This window comes from Oncorhynchus keta, chromosome 1 (genome assembly GCF_023373465.1).
Source record: "Oncorhynchus keta strain PuntledgeMale-10-30-2019 chromosome 1, Oket_V2, whole genome shotgun sequence".
NCBI lineage: Eukaryota > Metazoa > Chordata > Actinopteri > Salmoniformes > Salmonidae > Oncorhynchus > Oncorhynchus keta.
This window is the reverse complement of record NC_068421.1, coordinates 17,330,752-17,355,230: the sequence shown is the minus strand read 5'-3', so window position 1 is coordinate 17,355,230 and position 24,479 is coordinate 17,330,752. Positions and strand designations below refer to the sequence as shown.

Genomic DNA, 24,479 nt, shown 5'->3' with positions numbered 1-24,479 from the left:
ATTTCTCTGCATTGTTGGGAAGGTCCCATAAGTAAGCATTTCACTGTTCGTCCACAACTGTTGTTTACGAAGCATGTGACAAATATAACATTTGATTTGTGGGCTGTGTTGCGTTTTGGTTAGCGTTGAGCATCAGGGTTTCCTGGTAGAGCGATACAGGCCGAGACTGACACAGACTCACAGATGGCAATGAACCGTACTCTCATTCAGACACGCACATAAAAGAAGACACTGACAGACTGAGGAACACACAGCTCTTGGATGTATTGGGTCATGTGATGTGAGAGCTTTGATAAGCCCAGATCCCTATGAATCCATCCAGTCAGTTAAACATTGACTCTCCAGACTACAAGATCGTATCAGTACTGCTACAGCCACACAGTTCCTGGAATGAGCATGAGTCTGCCGCTTGTAGGGTTTTTTGCGGTGTGTGTGTGTCTGCTTGTTTGTCTGACATGTTTAGCTGTCCATTTCCAAACCCTATTCTGGAGAAACTCAGAATGGACTGTGTGTGTGACTGCGTGCAGTATATTTGATTACGACCATTTCATCGCTCTCTTTCTGTGAATTTATCCAGTCCCTTAAAGGTGGTTGGCGTGTTCCATCCTGAGTGTCACTGTGTAGTGAACAGACAAACAAAAACACAACTAAACTCTGGCATGTTTTCCTGGGCTGCCCAGGGTCACGCCCTCCTTAACAAGATTGGCCATCTTTGCCATTGGGAAAACACAGGAAGTCTGCAGCCTTCCTCCTCGTGTGTGTGCCTGCAGTATGTTTATCTACCATACCACAGAGTTTACATTTCCTCTGCCCATAGTGAGGGGATATGGCCCTTTAAATGACGGAGGTGGTGTAATACATGTGCTTTATGTAAACAGCAGGGTAATTTTGTGGTATGTGTGTACTAAGTATATTATGTACAATTTAGAATTAATATACTTTTTAACTAATTGAACAACCTTTTTCCTTTTGGGGGGCTGGTGGTTTTCATATAAGCCCCTTTGGGCTTCCAACCTCACCTGCACACTGTTTTTTTATGCAGGAGGAAGGGGGATGGGGAAGAGGAGGAAGGGGGATGGGGAAGAGGAGGAAGGGGGATGGGGAAGAGGAGGAAGGGGGATGGGGGATGGGGAAGAGGAGGATGGGGGATGGGGAAGAGGAGGATGGGGGATGGGGAAGAGGAGGAAGGGGGGATGGGGAAGAGGAGGAAGGGGGGATGGGGAAGAGGAGGATGGGGAAGAGGAGGAAGGGGGATGGGGAAGAGGGATGGGGAAGAGGAGGAAGGGGGATGGGGAAGAGGAGGATGGGGAAGAGGAGGAAGGGGGATGGGGAAGAGGAGGAAGGGGGATGGGGAAGAGGAGGAAGGGGGAAGAGGAGGAAGGGGGATGGGGAAGAGGAGGATGGGGAAGAGGAGGAAGGGGGATGGGGAAGAGGAGGATGGGGAAGAGGAGGAAGGGGGGATGGGGAAGAGGAGGAAGGGGGGATGGGGAAGAGGAGGAAGGGGGATGGGGAAGAGGAGGATGGGGAAGAGGAGGAAGGGGGATGGGGAAGAGGAGGAAGGGGGATGAGGAAGGGGGATGGGGAAGAGGAGGAAGGGGGATGGGGAAGAGGAGGAAGGGGGATGGGGAAGAGGAGGAAGGGGGATGGGGAAGAGGAGGAAGGGGGAATGGGGAGGAGGAAGGGGGAATGGGGAGGAGGAAGGGGGGATGGGGAAGAGGAGGAAGGGGGATGGGGAAGAGGAGGGGGATGGGGAAGAGGAGGATGGGGAAGAGGAGGATGGGGAAGAGGAGGAAGGGGGATGGGGAAGAGGAGGAAGGGGAAGAGGAGGAAGGGGGATGGGGAAGAGGAGGAAGGGGAAGAGGAGGAAGGGGGATGGGGAAGAGGAGGAAGGGGGGATGGGGAAGGGGAGGAAGGGGATGGGGAAGAGGGGGATGGGGAAGATGAGGAAGGGGGAATGGGGAAGATGAGGAAGGGGGAATGAGGAGGAAGGGGGATGGGGAAGGAGGAAGGGGGAATGGGGAAGAGGAGGAAGGGGGAATGGGGAAGAGGAGGAAGGGGGATGGGGAAGAGGAGGAAGAGGAGGAAGGGGGAAGAGGAGGAAGGGGGATGGGGAAGAGGAGGAAGGGGGATGGGGAAGAGGAGGAAGGGGGGATGGGGAAGAGGAGGAAGGGGGATGGGGAAGAGGAGGAAGGGGGAATGGGGAAGAGGAGGAATGGGGAAGAGGAGGAAGGGGGAATGGGGAAGAGGAGGAAGGGGGATGGGGAAGAGGAGGGAGGAGGAAGGGGGAAGAGGAGGAAGGGGGATGGGGAAGAGGAGGAAGGGGGATGGGGAAGAGGAGGAAGGGGGGATGGGGAACAGGAGGAAGGGTGAGCTGCAGAAATATCTGAGTTGAAGTGCTTGCAATACCTGTTGTCTACTCTTGGCTGGAGAGGAAAGAGGGGGAGTGAAATGCCTCTTTGGTTGAAGGGTATGTATGTGTGTGTGTGTGTGTGTGTGTGTGTGTGTGTCTCACACTCAGAGAACCACATCTCTCTCTCCTCATTCCTTCTCAAACACTCACTGACCGTGTGGTCTCGCTCTCTGTAGCCGATGTAAGTCCTTTTTAAACGGGTCAACATTCGCAAGGCCACGGGGCCAGATGGAAAGTGTCTAAACTGACATTTTCAACCTATCCCTAATCCAGTCTGTAATACCAACTTGTTTCTAGCAGACCACCATAGTCGCTGTGCCCAAGAACGTCAAGGTAACCTGCCTGAATGACTGTCACTATGCCATGAAATGTTTTAAAAGGCTCTTCATTGCTCACATCAGTTTCAAATTTGAATGTCACATGTACAACACCACCACCCCAAACACCCTGGACCCATTCAAATTCATATACTGTCCCAACAGGTCCACACATTTCACGATCTCTATTGCACCCCACACTGCATGCACCCACCTGGACAAAATGAATGCCAATGTAAGAATACTGATCATTGACGACAGCTCAGCCTTGGACATCATAATCCCCTCCAAGCTCTGGGACTGAACAACTCCCTCTGCGACTGGATCCTGGCCTTCCTGAGGGCTGCCCCCAGGCGTTGAGGGTAGGGAACAACCCATCCACCATGCCTACCATCAACACGGGGGCGACTCCAACACCATCGTCAAGTTTGCTGACAACACGACAGTGGTCGTGATCACCGACGACGATGAGGCAGCCTATAGGGAGGAGGTCAGGGCTACAACTTCTCCCTCAATGTGAGCAAGACAAAGGAGCTGATCGATGGGGCTGTAGTGGAGCGAGTCGAAAGCTTCAAGTTCCTCTGTCCACATCACTAAGGAATTATCATGGTCCACACCAGGGGATGGAACATAAATCATTTTCCAATCGTTTCGTTCTGAACGAAACCATATTTTTTAAAATTCGGTTCCAATTTTCACACCAGCAAAATAAAGTTCTGAACCTGTTCTAATGGGGGACAAATATAGGTTGTTATTGTTCCTTTCTGAAATAGATGGGTAAGCGGTTTAGTCTGTATAGGAAAGTTGTATTTTGCCGTAACAGCTTCGTTGAGTCATAATGAAAGACACTCACTGTGCTGCCAGTCAGTGTAGGGTGTGATGTAACTGAAATTTTGCGGGTGAGGAGAGAGAATTGAGAAAGCTTTCCTTGAAGCACTGGGCATCTTATGACATGCATTATCTGAATTAGGCCCATAGAATAATACCTAGGGAGGAGTGACTTTTATGGAGGAACTTTGAATGCCTTTGAACCTTCGAGTTGGTTTGATGTTGGACCAGCTAGCTAGCTAATAAGCTTGTGTGCAGAGCAGCACTAGAATTAAAAACACATGTTACCTTTTTGTAGTTAATAAATCTAATGTGAAACATGACTATAGTATCCAGAAGGGGACTAGGGTTCCAATTTGGGAACACCCCCCGCGTTCAGCTAGAAGGTGGCGCATGGAACGCAAAAATATTCCTAAAAATATTTAACCTCCACACATTAACAAGTCCAATGGCTTAAATGAAAGATAAACACCAGCAAGTCAGATTTCTAAAATGTTTTACGGCGAAAACATAGCACATATTTATGTCAAACCACCACCGAAGACACAGCTAATTTGCATAGCCAAGTTGAAAAAAATATGCAATCAACAAACGCAGGATTAAAAGAAAAATAATGCTCTAACCTTTTGAAATCTTCATCAGATGACAGTAATATAACATGTTACACAGTACATTTATGTTTTTTTCAATAATATGCTATATATATCCATAAATCTCTGTTTACAATGATGCATCGTTCAAAAAATGCTACTCAAATGTCCTGAGAAATGACGATAGCTCCGGCAGATAACGTCAGCTAACAAGGAATACATATCATAAACTTTGACTAAATATGCATGTTCTACATATATATAGTTAGATACACTCTTCTGAATGCAATCGCTGTGTTACATTTATTTTTTACGTTACAGGTTTCGTTCACTAGGCTATACTATGAGTCGGCGCTCAAAAAGTAGCATTATGGCTCCTCTATCTTGGAGTCCACAGAAACCCAAATTTACCACATAAATATTCCCTTACCTTTGCTGTTCTTCCATCAGAAGACCTGGAAGGAATTATACTTACCAAAAACAGCGGTTAGTTTTGCAGTCTGTCTTTCAGTTCTCAAACACGACACATTTCGATTTAAATGTAGCCAAAAGTCAAGTGGATGCGCACCAAAACGTCAAACTTACATATTATATGTCGACTAAACTTATCAAACTAAGTTCATAATCAAGCTTTAACATGTTATAAAGGTGTACAGCAATCGTGAGGACGAACAGAAACGCATGCATTGTATAATCGATCTTGGGAAAAAGACAGGACCGGAGCAGAGCGCGCATAAAAGTGACCTGTTTTTTCGCGTGACCGAAAGGTTTCGGCCCGCCAAAACTCTCGTGAGCTCGCGATTCTCACAATGAGAAGCCCCATTGAAAGCTGAGATCGCGCTGAAGACAGAGAGACTGTTCCCAGACCTGTAAGTGCTTGGGAAGGGTAAGGGCGATGACGTCAAAGTTGGGCCAACTTTTCTGATGACGAGAGAGTTTGGGAGAATGACTGCCCTGAGAGTTCTGCTTTACATACAGACATAATTTAAACGGTTTTAGATGCTTTAGAGTGTTTTCTATTCAATAATATTTTTTATTTGCATATATTAGCAACTACTGCCCCCATCGGCTACAGTAACCTATGCTTCACGGGAGGGGCAGGTAACCTATGCACACCCGCACACCCACTGACAAAGATTTCCAGCTGGCAGGCAGATGCAGGAATACGTTTCTGATTGACAGTGAAGGCACTTGTTACAATTTTTGTCGGACTGGAAAAACATTTCTGGAACGCTATTAACTTTTCCATGCTTTTAAAACTAAGGTTCTCTTCCCGGAAGATGGATCACTTTCGTTTCAGATTTGGGTTCTGTTCCTCAATCAAATAAAATTTTCCAGTTTTCGGTTCAGCTCCCTGAACTGGTTCCAACCCTTGGTCCACAAACACCTACACAGTTGTGAAGAGGGCACAACAGTTCCTCTTCAAGAGGCTTAAATGATTTGGCATGAGGCCTTGCACCAACAGGACCCTGAACAGCTTTTACCGACAAGTCATAAGACTGCTAAACAGCTAATCAAATCCTTTCAGAGGCCGTTTGGAACTCGGTAGTGAGTGTTGCAACTGAGGACAGACACTTTTTTTTATTATTTAATTTTTTCACCCCCAGCACTCAGCGGTCCGGTTCTGTGAGCTTGTGTGGCCTACCACTTCGTGGCTGAGCTGTTTTCTCCTAGACGTTTCAACTTCACAATAACAACACTTACAGTTGACCGGGGCAGCTCTAGCAGGGCAGACATTTGACAAACTGACTTGTGGGAAAGGTGGCATCCTATGACGGTACCACATTGAAAGTCACTGAGCTCTTCAGTAAGGCCATTCTACTGCCAATGTTTGTCTATGAATATTGCATGGCTGTGAGCTCCATTTAAAAATATATATATTTTTTCTTTTTATACACCTGTCCCCAACAAGGGTGGCGGAAATAGCCAAATCCTCTTGTTTTGAAGGGGCATCCACATACTTTTGTTGATATGTTTATGTACATGGCTACCTCAATTACCTTGTTCCCGACACATGGGCGCTACTGCTACTCGCTCTATATAGCCATGTTATAGTTATTCACTGTGCATGTATTACGTATCATTCTTTGTTTTGATTGTTTTTTACTCTGGTTTGTTGGAAAATGATCCATAAGTAAGCATTTCACTGTTGGTCTACACCTGTTGTTTATGACGCATGTGACAAATAATAACCGTGTAATAATAATAATGTTTTCACTCAATCTCACGATACATGGCCCCATTCATTCTTTCCTTTACATGGATCAGTCGTCCTGATCCCTTTGCAGAAAAACAGTCCCAAAGCATGATGTTTCCATCCCCATGCTTCACAGTAGGTATGGTGTTCTTTGGATGCAACTCAGCATTCTTTGTCCTCCAAACACAACTAGTTGAGTTTTGACCAAAAAGTTATATTTATTATTTTGGTTTCATCTGACAATATGACATTCTCCCAATCTTCTTCTGGATAATCCAAATGCTCTCTAGCAAACTTCAGACGGGCCTGGACATGTACTGGCTTAAGCAGGGGGACACGTCTGGCACTGCAGGATTTGAGTCCCTGGCGGCGTAGTGTGTTACTGATGGTAGGCTTTGTTACTTTGGTCCCAGCTCTCTGCAGGTCATTCACTAGGTCCCCCCCATGTGGTTCTGGGATTTTTGCTCACCGTTCTTGTGATCATTTTGACCCCACAGGGTGAGATCTTGCGTGGAGCCCCAGATCGAGGGACATTATCAGTGGTCTTGTATGTCTTCCATTTCCTAATAATTGCTACCACAGATTATTTCTTCAAACCAAGCTGCTTACCTATTGCAGATTCAGTCTTCCCAGCCTGGTGCAGGTCTACAATTTGGTTTCTGGTGTCCTTTGACAGCTCTTTGGTCTTGGCCATAGTGGAGTTTGGAGTGTGACTGTGTCAGGTGGACAGGTGTCTTTTATACTGATAACAAGCTCAAACAGGTGCCATTAATATAGGTAACGAGTGGAGGACAGAGGAGCCTCTTTCTTAAAGAAGGTCTGTGAGAGACAAATCTTGCTTGTTTGTAGGTGACCAAATACTTATTTTCCACCATAATTTGCAAATAAATTTGTTAAAAATCCTACAATGTGATTTTCTGGATTTTTTTTCTCATTATGTCTGTCATAGTTGAAGTGTACCTATGATGAAAATTACAGGCCTCTCTCATCTTAAGTGGGAGAACATGCACAATTGGTGGCTGACTAAATACTTGTTTGCCCTACTGTGTGTGTGTGTGTGTGTGTGTGTGTGTCAAAGATCATTATTCAAAGCATCATCCCACACACACTCCAGGGAAAACCACACATGCAAAGTAGTCATGCCCTATCAGATTCTGTGAAACTGCTTGTCATGTTTTTTCTTAACTCACTCACACTACCACACACTGATGTTGCTGTTCCTTCTGCCCCACAGATGCAGTGTCCCTCCCCTGACACCCCCAACATGGAGGAGAGCCACAGGGAATAGAAGCCTCCAGGAGACTATAGGTAAGACCTGTTTGTGTCTTTAGGGAAAGCCCCAAGGGAACATGTCATAGCAAAATTGTTTGGGAAGTTAGAAGGTGCTTTTCCACCTACATTTACTGTAAAGAAAATGCAAAATGATTGTAAAAGACACCTGCGAATCTTTGTGCATGTGTGTGGTTGCGTGCGTGTTCTGGAATGCATTGCGCTCAGTGTGCTGGAATCTGGTAGGGTAGTGTCCTGACAGGCGGAGAATGTTGGAAATCCACCAGCATATTTTGGGAAAATCTGCTAGGTGAACACTACGTAGCCTAGCCACCATGCAGTTTCGCTTTGATGTCTAACTACAACCTGAAATATTGGCCTAGTTCACTGCTCTAGTAAGTCACTGTTCTCCATCCCTAGTTCTGGCCTGTGTTCAGATGTCTGTTTTATGAATCCCCAGGACCAGGATGGAAGAACTATAGTGTCTATTAGAATCGTCTGTAGTAACATGGGGCTATGACTGAGTCTGTGACTATGGAGCTATGACTGACTCCATAATTGTGCTTGTGTACATAGATGCCTGTATACATACCAAAGTAGTGTTCTGTGGTACATGGTGACACTGTGCCTCTGCTTGGCTCCTAGCGAGATTTATTGAATCCAATGAACTCAATATGCAATGGTCTGTCTCAGATCTTTGTGTGAGAGAAATATGTCATGTAAATCCAAACATGTTTTTATTCTCTTGGACATGTTTTATTCTCTTGGACATGTTTTTATTCTCTTGGACATGTTTTTATTCTCTTGGACATGTTTTTATTCTCTTGGACATGTTTTATTCTCTTGGACATGTTTTTATTCTCTTGGACATGTTTTTATGTGGGATTATGTAAGATGCTCGTTGAAGAGGTAGGGTTTCAGTTTCCAGAAGATGAATGTTCTACCATTGGGGGACCAGGCCATAGAAGAGTTTTGACTGGGATGAGCGAGACGAGAGGTGGCAGAACTAAATATTCCGTTTGGGTTGTAGGGTATCAAATTTTATTTGTCACATGCGCCGAATACAACCGGTGTAGACCTTACTGTGAAATGCTTACTTAGAAGCCCTTAAACAACTATGCAGTTCAAGAAATTTGAGCATAGCCTGAAGGAAGGAGGGGAATTTCTTCTTGCTGCTTTGTAGGGAAAGTACCATAGTCTAATAGTGGATGGTCTAGTAGTAAGTTACAGGGGTTTAATGGCACAAGCGGTGAGCCCAGCCAACAGCAAGTTGCAGTAGTCCAGACGGGAGAGGACATGTGCGTGGATAAGGACCTGCACCACTTCATGTGTGAGGTAAGGTTGTACTCTATGGATGTTGTAGAGCATGAACCTACAGGAGCAGGTCACTGCTTTGATGTCTGCAGAGAACGACAGGGTGTTCAGGGTCACGCCAATGTTCTTTGTACTCTGGGAGGGGGACACCGTGGAGTTGTCAACCATGATGGAGAGGTCTTGGAGTGGGTTCGCCTTCCCCAAGAGGAAGCGCAGATCCATCTTGTTGAGCTTGAGGTGATTGACCGATATCCAAGCTGAGATATCTGCCAGGCACACAGAGATGTGTGTCGCCACCTGGGTGTCAGAAGAAAAGTCGTTGAGTGTCATCCACATAGCAATGATAGGAAAGACCATGTGAAGATACCTAGGTTTACCTCCAATGTACTCTCTTCCTACCATACCTTTTGTCTGTACATTATGCCTTGATTCTATGCTATCGTGCCCAGAAACCTGCTCCTTTTACACTCTATTCCGAACGTGCTAGACGGTCAGTTCTTATAGCCTTTAGCTGTACCCTTATCCTACTGCTCCTCTGGTGATGTGGAGGTTAATCCAGGGCCTGCAGTGCCTAGCTCCACTCCCACTCCCCAGGTGCTCTCATTTGTTGACTTCTGTAACCATAAAAGCCTTGGTTTCATGCATGTTAACATTAGAAGCCTACTCATTATGGGGTGTGTGTGTGCAGATAGAGGGGAAAAAGCTATTTCATCCATTTTAGAATAAGTCTGTAATGTGGATAAAGTCAAGGGGTCTGAATAGTTTCAGAATGCTCTGTATACAGTATAGGGGTAGGTTTCCATATTATTGTTGATGTATGTTATTCTACTCTCATTCAATGTATGTACAGCAACCGTGCAGTTTGGTTTTAATGTAAGAGCTCAGACTGACTGACAGAGTTGGAAAGTTAAAACCTGCAGGGAAGGACAAGACAGGCTGAGACGGAGAGAGACTGACAGACTGTCGGAAGGACACTAAAGTATTGCTTACTAGAGCACAGTGTCCCTGGCAATAGTCACCTGGAGCCTGTTCGTGCCTTTGTTTGAGACACGCACACAGGAAGAGGGTGAGAGTGTGTGCGCATTGTGTTACATTCAAGACAGCTTGGTGTTATTTTTATACATTTGTTCCCTGTGTTCTCTGTCTGAGCATTATCTGGAGCAGAGACAGTTTGGGACTTCTTTATAGCTAGTCTGGAGCCAGCGACTGGTTTGAAGACACTCTTAGCATTGTGCTTTGACAGTGACATTAGAATACCTCTTCATCAGTCTTGCTTTGAAAGGGGATAGCTCAACTTCCCTGTTCCTTCCTGCCTTACCTATTTCTACCTAAGAATAGTAGGCTATCAGTCTCTGTTTCTCCTCGATTTCTCCTGGTAAAATGGGAAGGACAAATAAACTTTTGGACATGGATGCCTCAAGGTGATTAAGCACCTGTCATATTTCTTTCACTTACCTTTATTTTCTAGATGAGTGAATATGATTTAAGGAGAGGAGACTATTGAGGAACTATCACTATGCAGCCCTTGTCTTGAGCCTCCTCGTGGCTCTATCGCTCATCATATTTCCTCTTTTGTCGTCATAGTTTCCACATTTGCTCATAGAGGGGTACTTCCTCAATGTTCGTTTTTGTTAAATGAGCTGATTGTCAGAGGACAGAGCTGAACCTGTTTCAACCCTCGACGCGCTGCTGTGAAGACTCAACCGCGATCACAACGAAACGGAAGGGCCATAACAGCCACTTAGTCAGTGGGCGTCTGCTTGATGCTCATTTGACAGTCAGAGAATGGGGCGTGGCCTAAAACATGGGAAATAGGGACAGACTATGTACAGTCTCAGTGAGCATAGCCTTGCTATTGAGAGGCTGCCGTAGACAGACCTGGCACTCAAGAGAAGACCGGCTATGTGCTCACTGCCCACAAAATACATGCAGTATGTGTAGCCAGTGTTTGATAGATATATATATATATATCTCAAACACTCATCTTCTCCTGCTGCCACGCAAACACACTCACACCCAAGTGTATATATATATATATATACAGCAGGAGAAGGCAGCAGGAGAAGATGAGTCCGACAGCTTCATGCCAAAATAAACCACACAGAGTACACACATTACACTAGTCCGGTGTGGGTGCCAGTGCCGTGTGATCAAATCATATCAAATGTTACTTGTCACATGCGCCAAATTAGAGGTTGGCCGATTTAATTAGGGCCGATGTCAAGTTTTCATAACAATCGTAAATCGGTATTTTTGGGCGCTGACTTTTTATTTATTTAAAAAAAATGTTTTATACCTTTTTATTTCATCTTTATTTAACTAGGCAAGTCAGTAAAGAACCCATTCTTACTTTCAATGACTGCCTAGGAACGGTGGGTTAACTGCCTTGTTCAGGGGTAGAACGACAGATTTTCACCTTGTCAGCTCGGGGGATCCAATCTTGCAACCTTACAGTTAACTAGTCCAACGCAATAACGACCTGCCTCTCTCTCGTTGCACTCCACAAGGAGCCTGCCTGTTACGTGAATGCAGTAAGCCAAGGTAAGTTGCTTATCTTATAAAAAACAATCAATCATAATCACTAGTTAACTACACATGGTTGAGGATATTACTAGATATTATCTAGCGTGTCCTGCGTTGCATAAAATCTGACTGAGCATACACGTATCTAGATATCTGACTGAACGGTGATGGGCAGAAGCAGGCATGTAAACATTCATTCAAACAGCACTTTTGCGCATTTTTCCGGCAGCTCTTCGTTGTGCATCAATTATTGGGCTGTTTATGACTTCAAGCCCATCAACTCCCGAGATGAGGCTGGTGTAACCGAAGTGAAATGGCTGGCTTGTTAGCGCGTGCTAATAGCGTTTCAAACGTCACTCGCTCTGAGCCTTGGGGTGGTTGTTTCCCTTGCTCTGCATGGGAAAGCTGCTTCGAGGGTGGCTGTTGTCGTTGTGTACCTGGTTCGAGCCCACGGAGGAGCGAGGAGAGGGACGGAAGCTATACTGTTACACTGGCAATACTAAAGTGCCTATAAGAACATCCAATAGTCAGGTTAATGAAATGCAAATGGTAGAGAGGGACATAGTCCTATAATAACTACAACCTAAAACTTCTTACCTGGGAATATTGAAGACTCAAGTTAAAAGGAACCACCAACTTTCATATTTTCTCATTCTGAGCAAGGAACTTCAACGTTAGCTTTCTTACATGGCACATATTGCACTTTTACTTTCTTCACCAACACTTTGTTTTTGCATTATTTAAACCAAATTGAACATGTTTCATTATTTACTTGATGCTAAATTGATTTTATTGATGTATTATATTAAGTTAAAGTAAGTGTTCATTCAGTTGTTGTAATTGTCATTATTACAAATACAATTTATTTTTAATCGGCAGATTAATCAGTATCGGCTTTTTTGGTCCTCCAATTATCGGTATCGGCATTGAAAAATCATGATCGGTCGACCTCTACGCCAAATACAGCAGGTGTAGTAGACCTTAATGAAATGCTTAATTACACGCCCTTAACCAACAATGCAGTTTTAAGAAAATACCTAGAAGGGAAAAATAATAAAAAGTAAAGTAAGAATAACAAATAATTAAAGAGCAACAGTAAATAACAATAGCGGGGCTGTATACAGGGGGTAGCGGTGCAGAGTCAATGTGCGACGGCACCGGTTTCGAGGTAATTGGGGTGCTATGTACAGTGGGGCAAAAAAGCATTTAGTCAGCCACCAATTGTGCAGGTTCTCCCACTTAAAAAGATGAGAGAGGCCTGTAATTTTCATCATAGGTACACTTCAACTATGACAGACAAAATGAGAAAAAAAATCCAGAAAATCACATTGTAGGATTTTTAATGAATTTATTTGCAAATTATGGTGGAGAATAAGTATTTGGTCAATAACAAAAGTTTCTCTTAATACTTTGTTATATTCCCTTTGTTGGCAATGACAGAGGTCAAATGTTTTCTGTAAGTCTTCAAGGTTTTCACACACTGTTGCTGGTATTTTGGCCCATTCCTCAATGCAGATCTCCTCTAGAGCAGTGATGTTTTGGGGCTGTTGCTGGGCAACACGGACTATCAACTCCCTCCAAAGATTTTCTATGGGGTTGAGATCTGGAGACTGACTAGGCCACTCCAGGACCTTGAAATGCTTCTTACGAAGCCACTCCTTTGTTGCTCGGGCGGTGTGTTTGGGATCATTGTCATGCTGAAAGACCCAGCCACGTTTCATCTTCAATGCCCTTGCTGATGGAAGGAGATTTTCACTCAAAATCTCACGATACATGGCCCCATTCATTCTTTCCTTTACACGGCTCAGTCGTCCTGGTCCCTTTGCAGAAAAACAGACCCAAAGCATGATGTTTTCACCCCCATGCTTCACAGTAGGTATGGTGTTCTTTGGATGCAACTCAGCATTCTTTGTCCTCCAAACACGACTAGTTGATTTTTTTTTTTTACCAAAAAAGTTATATTTTGGTTTCATCTGACCATATGACATTCTCCCAATCTTCTTCTGGATCATCCAAATGCTCTCTAGCAAACTTCAGACGGGCCTGGACATGTACTGGCTTAAGCAGGGGGACACGTCTGGCACTGCAGGATTTGAGTCCCTGGCGGCGTAGGGTGTTACTGATGGTAGGCTTTGTTACTTTGGTCCCAGCTCTCTGCAGGGTCATTCACTAGGTCCCCCCTTGTGGTTCTGGGATTTTTGCTCACCGTTCTTGTTATCATTTTGACCCCACGGGGTGAGATGTTGCGTTGGTCCCCAGATCGTGGGAGATTATCAGTGGTCTTGTATGTCTTCCATTTCCTAATAATTGCTCCCACAGTTGATTTCTTCAATCCAAGCTGCTTACCTATTGCAGATTCATTCTTCCCAGCCTGGTGCAGGTCTACAATTTTGTTTCTGGTGTCCTTTGACAGCTCTTTGGTCTTGGCCATAGTGGAGTTTGGAGTGTGACTGTTTGAGATTGTGGACAGGTGTCTTTTATACTGATAACAAGTTCAAACAGGTGCCATTAATACAGATAACGAGTGGAGGACAGAGGAGCCTCTTAAAGAAGAAGTAAATTACAGGTCTGTGAGAGACAGAAATCTTGCTTGTTTGTAGGTGACCAAATATTTATTTTCCACCATAATTTGCAATTAAATTCATTAAAAATCCTACAATGTGATTTTCTGGATTTTTCTTTCCCTCATTTTGTCTGTCATAGTTGAAGTGTACCTATGATGAAAATTACAGGCCTCATCTTTTTAAGTGGGAGAACTTGCACAATTGGTGGCTGACTAAATACCTTTTTTGCCCCACTGTACATGTAGGTCGAGTTATTAAAGTGACCATGCATAGATAATAAGAGTAGCAGTAGCATTCTGGGGGGGTGTAATGCAAATATCCTGGGTAGCCATCTGATTAGCCGTTCGGGAGTCTTATGGCTTGGAGGTAGAAGCTATTTAGGAGCCTCTTGGACCTAGACTTGGCGCTCTGGTGCCGTGCGGTAGCAGAGAGAACAGTCTATGACTAGGGTGGCTGGAGTCTTTGACAATTTTTAGGGCCTTACTCAAACACCGCCTGGTATAGAGGTTCTGGATGGCAGGATGCTTGGCCCCGGTGATGTACTGGGCCGTACGTACTACCCTTTGTAGGTTTTATCATGCCCTTTTCACGACTGTCTTTGTGTGATTGGACCATGTTAGTTTGTTGGTGATGTGGATGCCAAGGAACTTGTCTTGATCATGTTGGGGGAGAGATTGTTGTTCTTGCACCACACAGTCACGTCTCTGACCCTCCTATAGGCTGTCTCATCGTTGTCAGTGATCAGGCCTACCACTGTTGTCATCAGCAAACGTAATGGTGTTGGAGTTGTGCCTGGCCATGCAGTCATGAGTGATCAGGGAGTACAGGAGCGGGCTAAGCACGCACCCCTGAGTGGCCCCCGTGTTGAGGATCAGTGTGGCAGATGTGTTGCCTACTCTTAACACCTGGGGGCGGCACGTCAGGAAGTCCAGGATCCAGTTGCAGAGGGAGGTGTTTAGTCCCAGGATCCTTTGCTCAAGCGGTGAGCTTTGAGGGTAATATGGTGTTGAACGCTGAACTGCAGTCAATGAACAGCATTCTTACATAGGTGTTCCTTTTGTCCAGGTGGGAAAGGGCAGTGGGGATTGCAATAGAAATGGCATCATCTGTGGATTTGTTGGGGCGGTATGCATATTGGAGTGGGTCTAGAGTTTCTGGGATAATGGTGTTGATGTGAGCCATGACCAGCCTTTCAAAGCATTTCATGGCTACAGACATGAGTGCTACGGGTTGATAGTCATTTAGGCAGGTTACCTAGCGTTGGGCACAGGGACTATGGTGGTCTGCTTGAAACATGTTGGCATTACAGACTCAGACAGAGAGGTTGAAAATGTAAGTGAACACACTTGCCAGTTGGTCAGCACATGCTCGGCGTACACGTCCTGGTAATTTGTCTGGCCCTGCGGCCTTGTGAATGTTGACCTGTTTTAAAGGTCTTACTCACATCAGCTGTGGAGAGCGTGATCTCTCATGCATGTTTCAGTGTTAACTTCTATGCTTGCTTTTAGGAAAGTATTTAGCTAGTCTGGTAGGCTCGTGCCACTGGGCAACTCTCGGCTGTGCTTCCCTTTTGTATGTACAGTCACTGTGGGGACGACATCCTCGTCGCACCTATTGATGAAGCCAGTGACTGATGTAGTGTACTCCTCAATGCCATTGGAAGAATCCCGGAACATGTTCCAGTCTGCTAGAAAAGCAGTCTTGTAGTTTAGCATCTGCTTCATCTGACCACTTTTTATAGACAGAGTCACTGGTGCTTCCTGCTTTAATTTTTGCTTGTAAGCAGGAATCAGGAGGATAGAATTATGGTCAGATTTCCCAAATGTCGTGCGAGGGAGAGCTTTGTATGCGTCTATGTGGAGTAAAGGTGGTCCAGAGTTTATTTTGTGTTCGCCCCCCCCTGGTTGCATGTTTAACATGCTGAGATAAATGAGTTAAAAGTGATTTAAGATGCCCTGCATTAAAGTCCCCGGCCACTAGGAGCGCCGCCTCAAAGTGTTTTCCTGTTTGCGTATGGCGGTATGCAGCTCATTGAGTGTGGTTTTAGTGCCAGCATCGGTCTGTGGTGGTATGTAGACAGCAACAAAAAATACAGATGAAATCTCTCTAGTTAGATAAACTGTGGACTACACTATCATGAGATACTCTCCCTCAGGCTAGCAAAACCTTGAGAATTCATTAGATATCGTGCACCAGCTGTTGTTTACATGCATGCATAGGTCCCGGCCCGTGTTACCAGAGGCTGATGTTGTGTCCTGCCAATAGTGTATAACCCACTGTATGTATGTTCTTAATGTCGTCGTTCAGCCACGTCTCAGTGAAACATAAGATACTACAGTTTTTAATGTCCAGTTGGTAGGATATACGTGCTCGTCCCCTTTATTTTCCTGCTCGCTGGACGGGAGGCAAGGGCAGATTATCTACTCGTCACCTGATCCTTGCAAGGCACCCTGATCTTTTCCCACTAAATCTGTGATTCCTTCAGTGGATCGCGAGGATCTGGGCCTGGTCAGGTGTCTGTAGTATATCTCTCGCGTCCAACTCATTGAAGAAGAACTCCTCGTCCAGTTTGAGATGAGTAATTGCAGTTCTGATGTCCAGAAGCTCTTTTTCGGTCATAAGAGACGGTTGCAGCAACATTATGTAAAACAACAAGTTACGAACAAGGCAAAAAAAAATTAAAAAGCCAATAAGACTGCAGCCCTCCCATCCGGCGCCATCGTAACTGATCTCTGTGGCCCTTGTGTTTTGCTGGGTTGTAGTGGCCTGTTTGGCTTTTGTGGCCTAACAGTTTTTCCTGCAGGGGGAATGCAACGGGTCTGATGGGGTGAGAGGGGTGGGGGCAGGGTTGACACAAGGCCAGTGTTTGTGTGGGGTGGGGCACGGGACTGCCTTCACTGACACTCTGAAAGACACACACACACACACACACACACACACACAGATGATTGAGCTGACGGGGGACAGAGGACTATTGTAGAGACCCAGGTCAGCTTGCCCGCCACAGGCAAACATTATAACTCACATCTCTCTCTTCCCTTTTCTCTCTCTTCCCTTCTCTCTCTCTTCCCTTCTCTCTCTCTTCCCTTCTCTCTCTCTTCCCTTCTCTCTCTCTCTGTTCTCGCTTTCTTTCCCTCTATCCTCGCTCTCTTCCCCTCTGTTTTCTTCTTCCTCTCTCTCTCCTTCTATTGCCAGCACCATATATCCCCATTTAACCCTCTTGTTCTCTCCCTCCACCCATAAACAACTTTCTCTCCTCTTCCCTCTATCTCTGATTCCCTGTCTGTTGCAACTTTTAATCCTGAAATAATATTGCTTAATAAAAGTATGCTTCTTCTGTTACTCTACACTCCTTTTGCCCTTTCCTCCTCTTTCTATTTTCCTCTTGCTATCACTCTGTCCTCCACTCGCTCTCTCCCTCCCTCTCCCTCCCTCTCCCTCGCTCTCCCTCGCTCTCCCTCGCTCTCCCTCGCTCTCCCTCGCTCTCCCTCGCTCTCCCTCGCTCTCCCTCGCTCTCCCTCTCATTCCCTGAGGGAGGTGTGAACATTCTAAAACTCTCAGTAATGGATAGCTCCTTGTTAGAAGAGCTGCTTGTTATTGTGACCTTTGCTGTGAGTGTGTGTGCAGTCTTTTCCCTATATCCATTTATCAGTGGTGGGCCACTGCTGCTACATTGTTACCGCCACTACCACAAATATGATTGCTAAGTTCTCAAATCTCTTTTTCAATCACCAAAATCTACATTTATTTATGTTTGAGTCACTCAGAATAAGAACACGGCAGAAGCTATGTCAAAATCTGTAGAATTACATTCAATTATCTTTAAAACTGCACATTTTCTCTCAGCACCATTGCAAAATGTGTAGAATTTTAAGGAAATTAGCTTAAAAAAAAAAAAAAATCTCTCAGCCCAGTGACAAAATATGTGGAGTTAGCAAAAAATATAATGATAAGAATTAAAGACACTTAAACCACATTGTGGACTACTCAAATTGGGTTTTGAGATACAAAAAAACGTAGTCAAACATGTTACAGGCATCATCTATAATGCATTACATCATCTATACACATGTATGCATAAACAAAGACACAAAGTACACTGGATTAAAGGACAATTGGGCACTTCTCCTCCAACTGAGATCTTTCTTTATACGGTGGCAGGCTGTGTTATGTGCAACTATGAATATTTCATTATATTTACACAGGGAATGTGTTAGTTAGCATAACAATAGCTTTTTAAACAGTTTATTAAAGCTCCTATGATCGTAATGTAGGTGTAGCTTTAACACCATTGGCCCATTTCTATCCCATGTGTTGATTATCTGAGGTGACTTCCAGCAGCCCCTGTGTCATCCTGCCAGGGTTTAATATTCTCTGTGTTTCTGTGTTCTACTTCGCACTATGTTTGCCAGTAGCCATGTTGGGGTCACGAGGTCATAATTATGACACATGCGTTGGAGTGGTGTAACCTCAGGTTGAACACAACTAACACTGCAGCTTACTGCATCCACACAGAGAGAAATGCATATTAACATCATGTTTATCCATCTCTCAATCTTCTTTCTTGCAGTTTCCTCTCTCCTCATTCCCTCCCCATCTCGTTGTTACTCTTTCTCTCTCTCTCTCTCGCTCCATTCGTTATGTTTGGCAGGAGTGAGTTCTCTGCCTCCACCCAAATGTTCTCCCAGAGGCCTCAGGTTCATGTCAAGTGCAGCCACGCTGCACACTGAGTGGATTCCAAAGACTACATGATATAAGAACCATTTCTGGCTGTGGAGAGCTCGTGTGTCTGGCTGTGGAGAGCTCGTGTGTCTGGCTGTGGAGAGCTCGTGTGTCTGGCTGTGGAGAGCTCGTGTGTCTGGCTGTGGAGAGCTCGTGTGTCTGGCTGTGGAGAGCTCGTGTGTCTGGCTGTGGAGAGCTCGTGTGTCTGGCTGTGGAGAGCTTGCTCGTGTGTCTGGCTGTGGAGAGCTCGTGTGTCTGGCTGTGGAGAGCTCGTGTGTCTGGCTGTGGAGAGCTCGTGTGTCTGGCTGTGGAGAGCTCGTGTGTCTGGCTGTGGAGAGCTCGTGTGTCTGGCTGTGGAGAGCTTGCTCGTGTGTCTGGCTGTGGAGAGCTTGCTCGTGTGTCTGGCTGTGGAGAGCTTGCTCGTGTGTCTGGCTGTGGAGAGCTTGCTCGTGTGTCTGGCTGTGGAGAGCTTGCTCGTGTGTCTGGCTGTGGAGAGCTTGCTCGTGTGTCTGGCTGTGGAGAGCTTGCTCGTGTGTCTGGCTGTGGAGAGCTTGCTCGTGTGTCTGGCTGTGGAGAGCTTGCTCGTGTGTCTGGCTGCGGAGAGCTTGCTCGTGTGTCTGGCTGCGGAGAGCTTGCTCGTGTGTCTGGCTGCGGAGAGCTTGCTCGTGTGTCTGGCTGCGGAGAGCTTGCTCGTGTGTCTGGCTGCGGAGAGCTTGCTCGTGTGTCTGGCTGCGGAGAGCTTGCTCGTGTGTCTGGCTGCGGAGAGCTTGCTCGCGTGTCTGGCTGCGGAGAGCTTGCTCGCGTGTCTGGCTGCGGAGAGCTCGCTCGCGTGTCTGGCTGCGGAGAGCTCGCTCGCGTGTCTGGCTGTGGAGAGCTCGCTCGCGTGTCTGGCTGTGGAGAGCTCGCTCGCGTGTCTGGCTGTGGAGAGCTCGCTCGCGTGTCTGGCTGTGGAGAGCTCGCTCGCGTGTCTGGCTGTGGAGAGCTCGCTCGCGTGTCTGGCTGTGGAGAGCTCGCTCGCGTGTCTGGCTGTGGAGAGCTCGCTCGCGTGTCTGGCTGTGGAGAGCTCGCTCGCGTGTCTGGCTGTGGAGAGCTCGCTCGCGTGTCTGGCTGTGGAGAGCTCGCTCGCGTGTCTGGCTGTGGAGAGCTCGCTCGCGTGTCTGGCTGTGGAGAGCTCGCTCGCGTGTCTGGCTGTGGAGAGCTCGCTCGCGTGTCTGGCTGTGGAGAGCTCGCTCGCGTGTCTGGCTGTGGAGAGCTCGCTCGCGTGTCTGGCTGTGGAGAGCTCGCTCGCGTGTCTGGCTGTGGAGAGCTCGCTCGCGTGTCTGGCTGTGGAGAGCTCGCTCGCGTGTCTGGCTGTGGAGAGCTGGCGCGTTCACGTCTGGCTGTGGAGAGCTCGCTCGCGTGTCTGGCTGTGGAGAGCTGGCGCGTTCACGTCTGGCTGTGGAGAGCTCGCTCGCGTGTCTGGCTGTGGAGAGCTGGCGCGTTCACGTCTGGCTGTGGAGAGCTGGCGCGTTCACGTCTGGCTGTGGAGCGCGTGTATCGTGAATGGTCCTTGTTTATGAGTAGGTGTATGTGTTCACATACCACGAAGGAGGGGGGGAGCCAGACTTGTGTCTCAGAGGGGATATGACACACTGGCACAATCCACCACCAATCTCCCTGCTGTAGTGATGCTGCATCACACAACTGTCATTACACACACAAGCTTAGCAGTGTTGTCGGAACAGTTTCAAAGAGTGGGAGATGATTGTTAGAGTGATGCTCAGTATTCAGGCATGTGTTGAGCATTAGGCTGTGCTGCTCCTTTCAAAGGTTTATCCTTCCCTCTACTCCCTACCCCTTCCAATCAGAACCTGCATCGCCATCCCCAATCTCAGTAGTACTATTATACACAGTCACCCTGCAGCCATAAGTGGGGGGGAGTTTAGAACAGGCCTTTATGATATCACAATGGATGATTTATGATGTCACGATGATTTGTGATGTCTGCCTGGCCATAACTCTTGGCCACATCAGTACCCTCTGATACAGGGGTGAAAGAGAGGGACAGAGCAGAGAGGAGGTAGAGGGGGGTTGTAGAGAGAGTGCTAAATCCAATATCCTGGGCCATTTCCCCTAAATTGGACAAATACAAGAGATGACATTGATGTTTACCACAGAGACCGGAACAGAGGGAAAACCGCAGTGTGTGTGTTTTTGAATAAATGCATTCAAAGCCTTGCACACACAATGATGATGTTATCTCCACCATATACCATATACATCCTCAATAATAGGCCTACTGTTTCCATTTGATTGTTGACCACTGGTTAAGCTACAGTAGGTCTACATGTGAACTACAGTAAAGGGTATTTATCCTCTTCAGTTTTTTTCTGTAATTTCCTGTCTGAAAGCTACAGCCACACTAAATCCACAAATAGGACCGTCTAGTGATTTTCTACATTTTCTGTCATGTTTGAGCAGCAGTGAGGGTGGGACTTTCACATACACACACCTTTCACAACCCTCATACACACACGCACACCTGTTAGGTCAGGCCTCACTGAGTCAGAACCACAGGTTTACACATATACCAGTGCTACATCAGAATGTGTTCTAGTCACCTACAAGTGCTACCACTGTGTACCACAACACTTCCACAACTCATTGCCCTACTGACCACACCTATTCCCCCCCACTCAATGCCATGCTGACAACACACACACTCTATTTCCCCCCACACAGACACACCATTTACCTCCCCACTCACAAGGGGAGTTAACATGTTCAGAGCGGGAAGGGGTATGACATAGCAACATGTGGTCAGGACAGTCCCCAAGCTCCCTTCCCCTCCTGAACACCCCCCAAGCTAGAGGAAACGCTGACTCGGGCTGCACTAGTATAGAGTGTGTGAGTGAGAATGTTCCCTCATTTACACCAGTATTGTATTGGAGCGGGGGGAGGGGGGTGTAGAGTAGATCCTCTTTCTTAACTTACTGTAATAGTTTTGTGTCACAGGGGCCTCATACCTACACACACACACACACACACACACACACACACTGCCCCACCGTAGACTAGAGTACGAGTGAGGCTCTGCGACAGTTTACGAAGAACATAAGGACATACGTGTTAATAATCATAAAGTATTAGTCACAAAGTTGTTGGAGGCCTTTTCAATACAACAGTGTTACCTTGACAACAGTCCTTTCTTTCCACACTGACCATGATGGAATTATTTAATTAAGTGTGACAGTGTAATATGTGTGTCATTTGCTAAGGGTAATTAATATGGACTGGAATGTCCTAGTTCTGCAGTGACTCCTCTGCTTTCACAGACACCCAACACATTCTCCCATAGCCTTTACACTGTCATAATGATATCATACCTGTATGTCTCACACACAATCATTAACTCATGATCCCAGGGAAATCTCATCAGGTTAACTCGACCTGTGAGATTTGCATTTAGCTATGTTCATTTAGCTACAGTTGAAGTCGGAAGTTTAAAGTCATTAACTCGTTTCTCAACCACTCCACAAATTTCTTGTTAACAAACTATAGTTTTGGCAAGTCGGATAGGACATCTACTTTGTGCATGACACAAGTCATTTTTATAACAATTGTTTACAGACAGATTATTTCACTTATAATTCACTATCAGAATCCCAGTGAGTCATAAGTTTACATACACTAAGTTGACTGTGCCTTTTAAACAGCTTGGAAAATTCCAGAAAATGTTGTCATGGCTTTAGAAGCTTCTGATAGGCTAATTAACATCACTTGAATCAATTGGAGATGCACCTGTGGATGTATTTCAAGGCCTACCTTCACACTCAGTGCATCTTTGCTTGACATCATGGGAAAATCAAAAGAAATCAGCCAAGACCTCAGAAAACAATTGTAGACATCCACAAGTCTGGTTCATCCCTCTGAGCAATTTCCAAATGCCTGAAGGTACCACGTTCATATGGACAAAAAATAGTACGCAAGTATAAAACCATGAGACCACGCAGCCGTCATACCTCTCAGGAAGGAGACTTATTCTGTCTCCTAGAGATGAACGTACTTTGATGCGAAAAGTGCATCTCAATCCCACAACAGCAAAGGACCTTGTGAAAATGCTGGAGGAAGCCGGTACAAAAGTATCTATATCTACAGTAAAACAAGTCCTATATCGACATAACCTGAAAGGCCGCTCAGCATGGAAGAAGCCACTGCTCCCAAATCACCATTAAAAAAGCCAGTCTATTTGCAACTGCACATGGGGACAAAGATTCAACTTTTTGGAGAAATGTCCTCTGGTCTGATGAAACAAAAATAGAACTGTTTGGCCATAATGACCATTGTTATGTTTGGAGGAAAAAGGGGGAGGCTTGCAAACCTTCCAAGTCGAAGAACACCATCCCAACCGTGAAGCACGGAGGTGGAAGCCTCAAGTTCTGTGGGTGCTTTGCTGCAGGAGGGACTGGTGCACTTCACAAAATAGATGGCATCATGAGGGAGGAAAATTGTGGATATATTGAAGCAACATCTCAATACATCAGTCAGGAAGTTTAAAGCTTGGTCACAAATGGGTCTTCCAAATGGACAATGACCCCAAGCATACTTTCAAAGTTGTGGCAAAATGGCTTAAGGACAACAAAGTCAAGGTATTGGAGTGGCCAACACAAAGCCCTGACTCAATCCCATAGAAAATGTGTGGGCAGAACTGAAAAAGTGTGTGCGAGCAAGGAGACCTACAAACCTGACTCAGTTACTTCAGCTCTGTCAGGAGGAATGGGCCAATTCACCCAACTTATTGTGGGGAGCTTGTGGAAGTCTACCCAAAATATTTGACCCAAGTTTAAATTGTTTAACCTGTTGCGACGAGCAATCCCGTATCCGGGATCCTATTTATAACCTCAAGCTCATTACCATAACGCAACGTTAACTATTCATGAAAATCGCAAATGAAATTAAATACATTTGCTCTCAAGCTTAGCCTTTTGTTAACAACACTGTCATCTCAGATTTTCAAAATATGCTTTTGAACCATAGCTAAACAAGCATTTGTGTAAGAGTATTGATAGCCTAGCATAGCATTAAGCCTAGCATTCAGCATGCAACATTTTCACAAAAACAAGAAAAGCATTCAAATAAAATCATTTACCTTTGAAGAACTTCAGATGTTTTCAATGAGGAGACTCTGTTAGATAGCAAATGTTCAGTTTTTCCAAAAAGATTATTTGTGTAGAACAAATTGCTCCGTTTTGTTCATCACGTTTGGGTAAGAAAAAAACAGAAAATTAAGTCATTACAACGCAAACTTTTTTCCAAATGAACTCCATAATATCGACAGAAACATGGCAAACGTTGTTTAGAATCAATCCTCAGGGTGTTTTTCACATATATATTGATGATAAATCATTTGTGGCAGTTTGGTCTCTCCTCTGAAGAAAATGGAACGAGCATGGACCTAGATTACGCAATAATTTCGACGGAGGACACCGGGCGGACACCTGGTAAATGTAGTCTCTTATGGTCAATCTTCCAATGATATGCCTACAAATACGTCACAATGCTGCAGACCCCTTGGGGAAACGACAAAGTGCAGGTTCATTCCTGGCGCATTCAAAGCCATATAAGGAGACATTGGAACAATGTAAACAAAATCTGGACCATTTCCTGTATGAAATTTCATCTTGGTTTCGCCTGTAGCATTAGTTCTGGGGCACTCACAGATAATATCTTTGCAGTTTTGGAAACGTCAGAGTGTTGTCTTTCCAA

The 24,479-nt window shown here is 45.6% G+C and overlaps 1 protein-coding gene and 1 long non-coding RNA gene across 3 annotated transcripts in view; one reads left to right on the top strand and one right to left on the bottom strand.

Annotated features, from left to right (window-relative positions):
- LOC118392345 (phosphatidylinositol 4,5-bisphosphate 3-kinase catalytic subunit beta isoform) overlaps nucleotides 1-24,479 on the top strand; it is a 92,643-nt gene that overhangs the window by 19,786 nt on the left and 48,378 nt on the right. For both annotated transcript variants that reach the window (XM_035784300.2, XM_052511005.1), the window contains exon 2: nucleotides 7,577-7,650. The gene's annotated coding sequence lies outside the window, so the exon portion shown is untranslated. The remainder of the gene's footprint in view (nucleotides 1-7,576; nucleotides 7,651-24,479) is intronic.
- Nucleotides 8,630-10,762, bottom strand: LOC127925867 (uncharacterized). Its single transcript, XR_008122690.1, has 2 exons — nucleotides 10,381-10,762; nucleotides 8,630-9,222 (listed from the first exon to the last, which is right to left on the bottom strand). It is a non-coding gene; the product is annotated as an uncharacterized LOC127925867 (long non-coding RNA).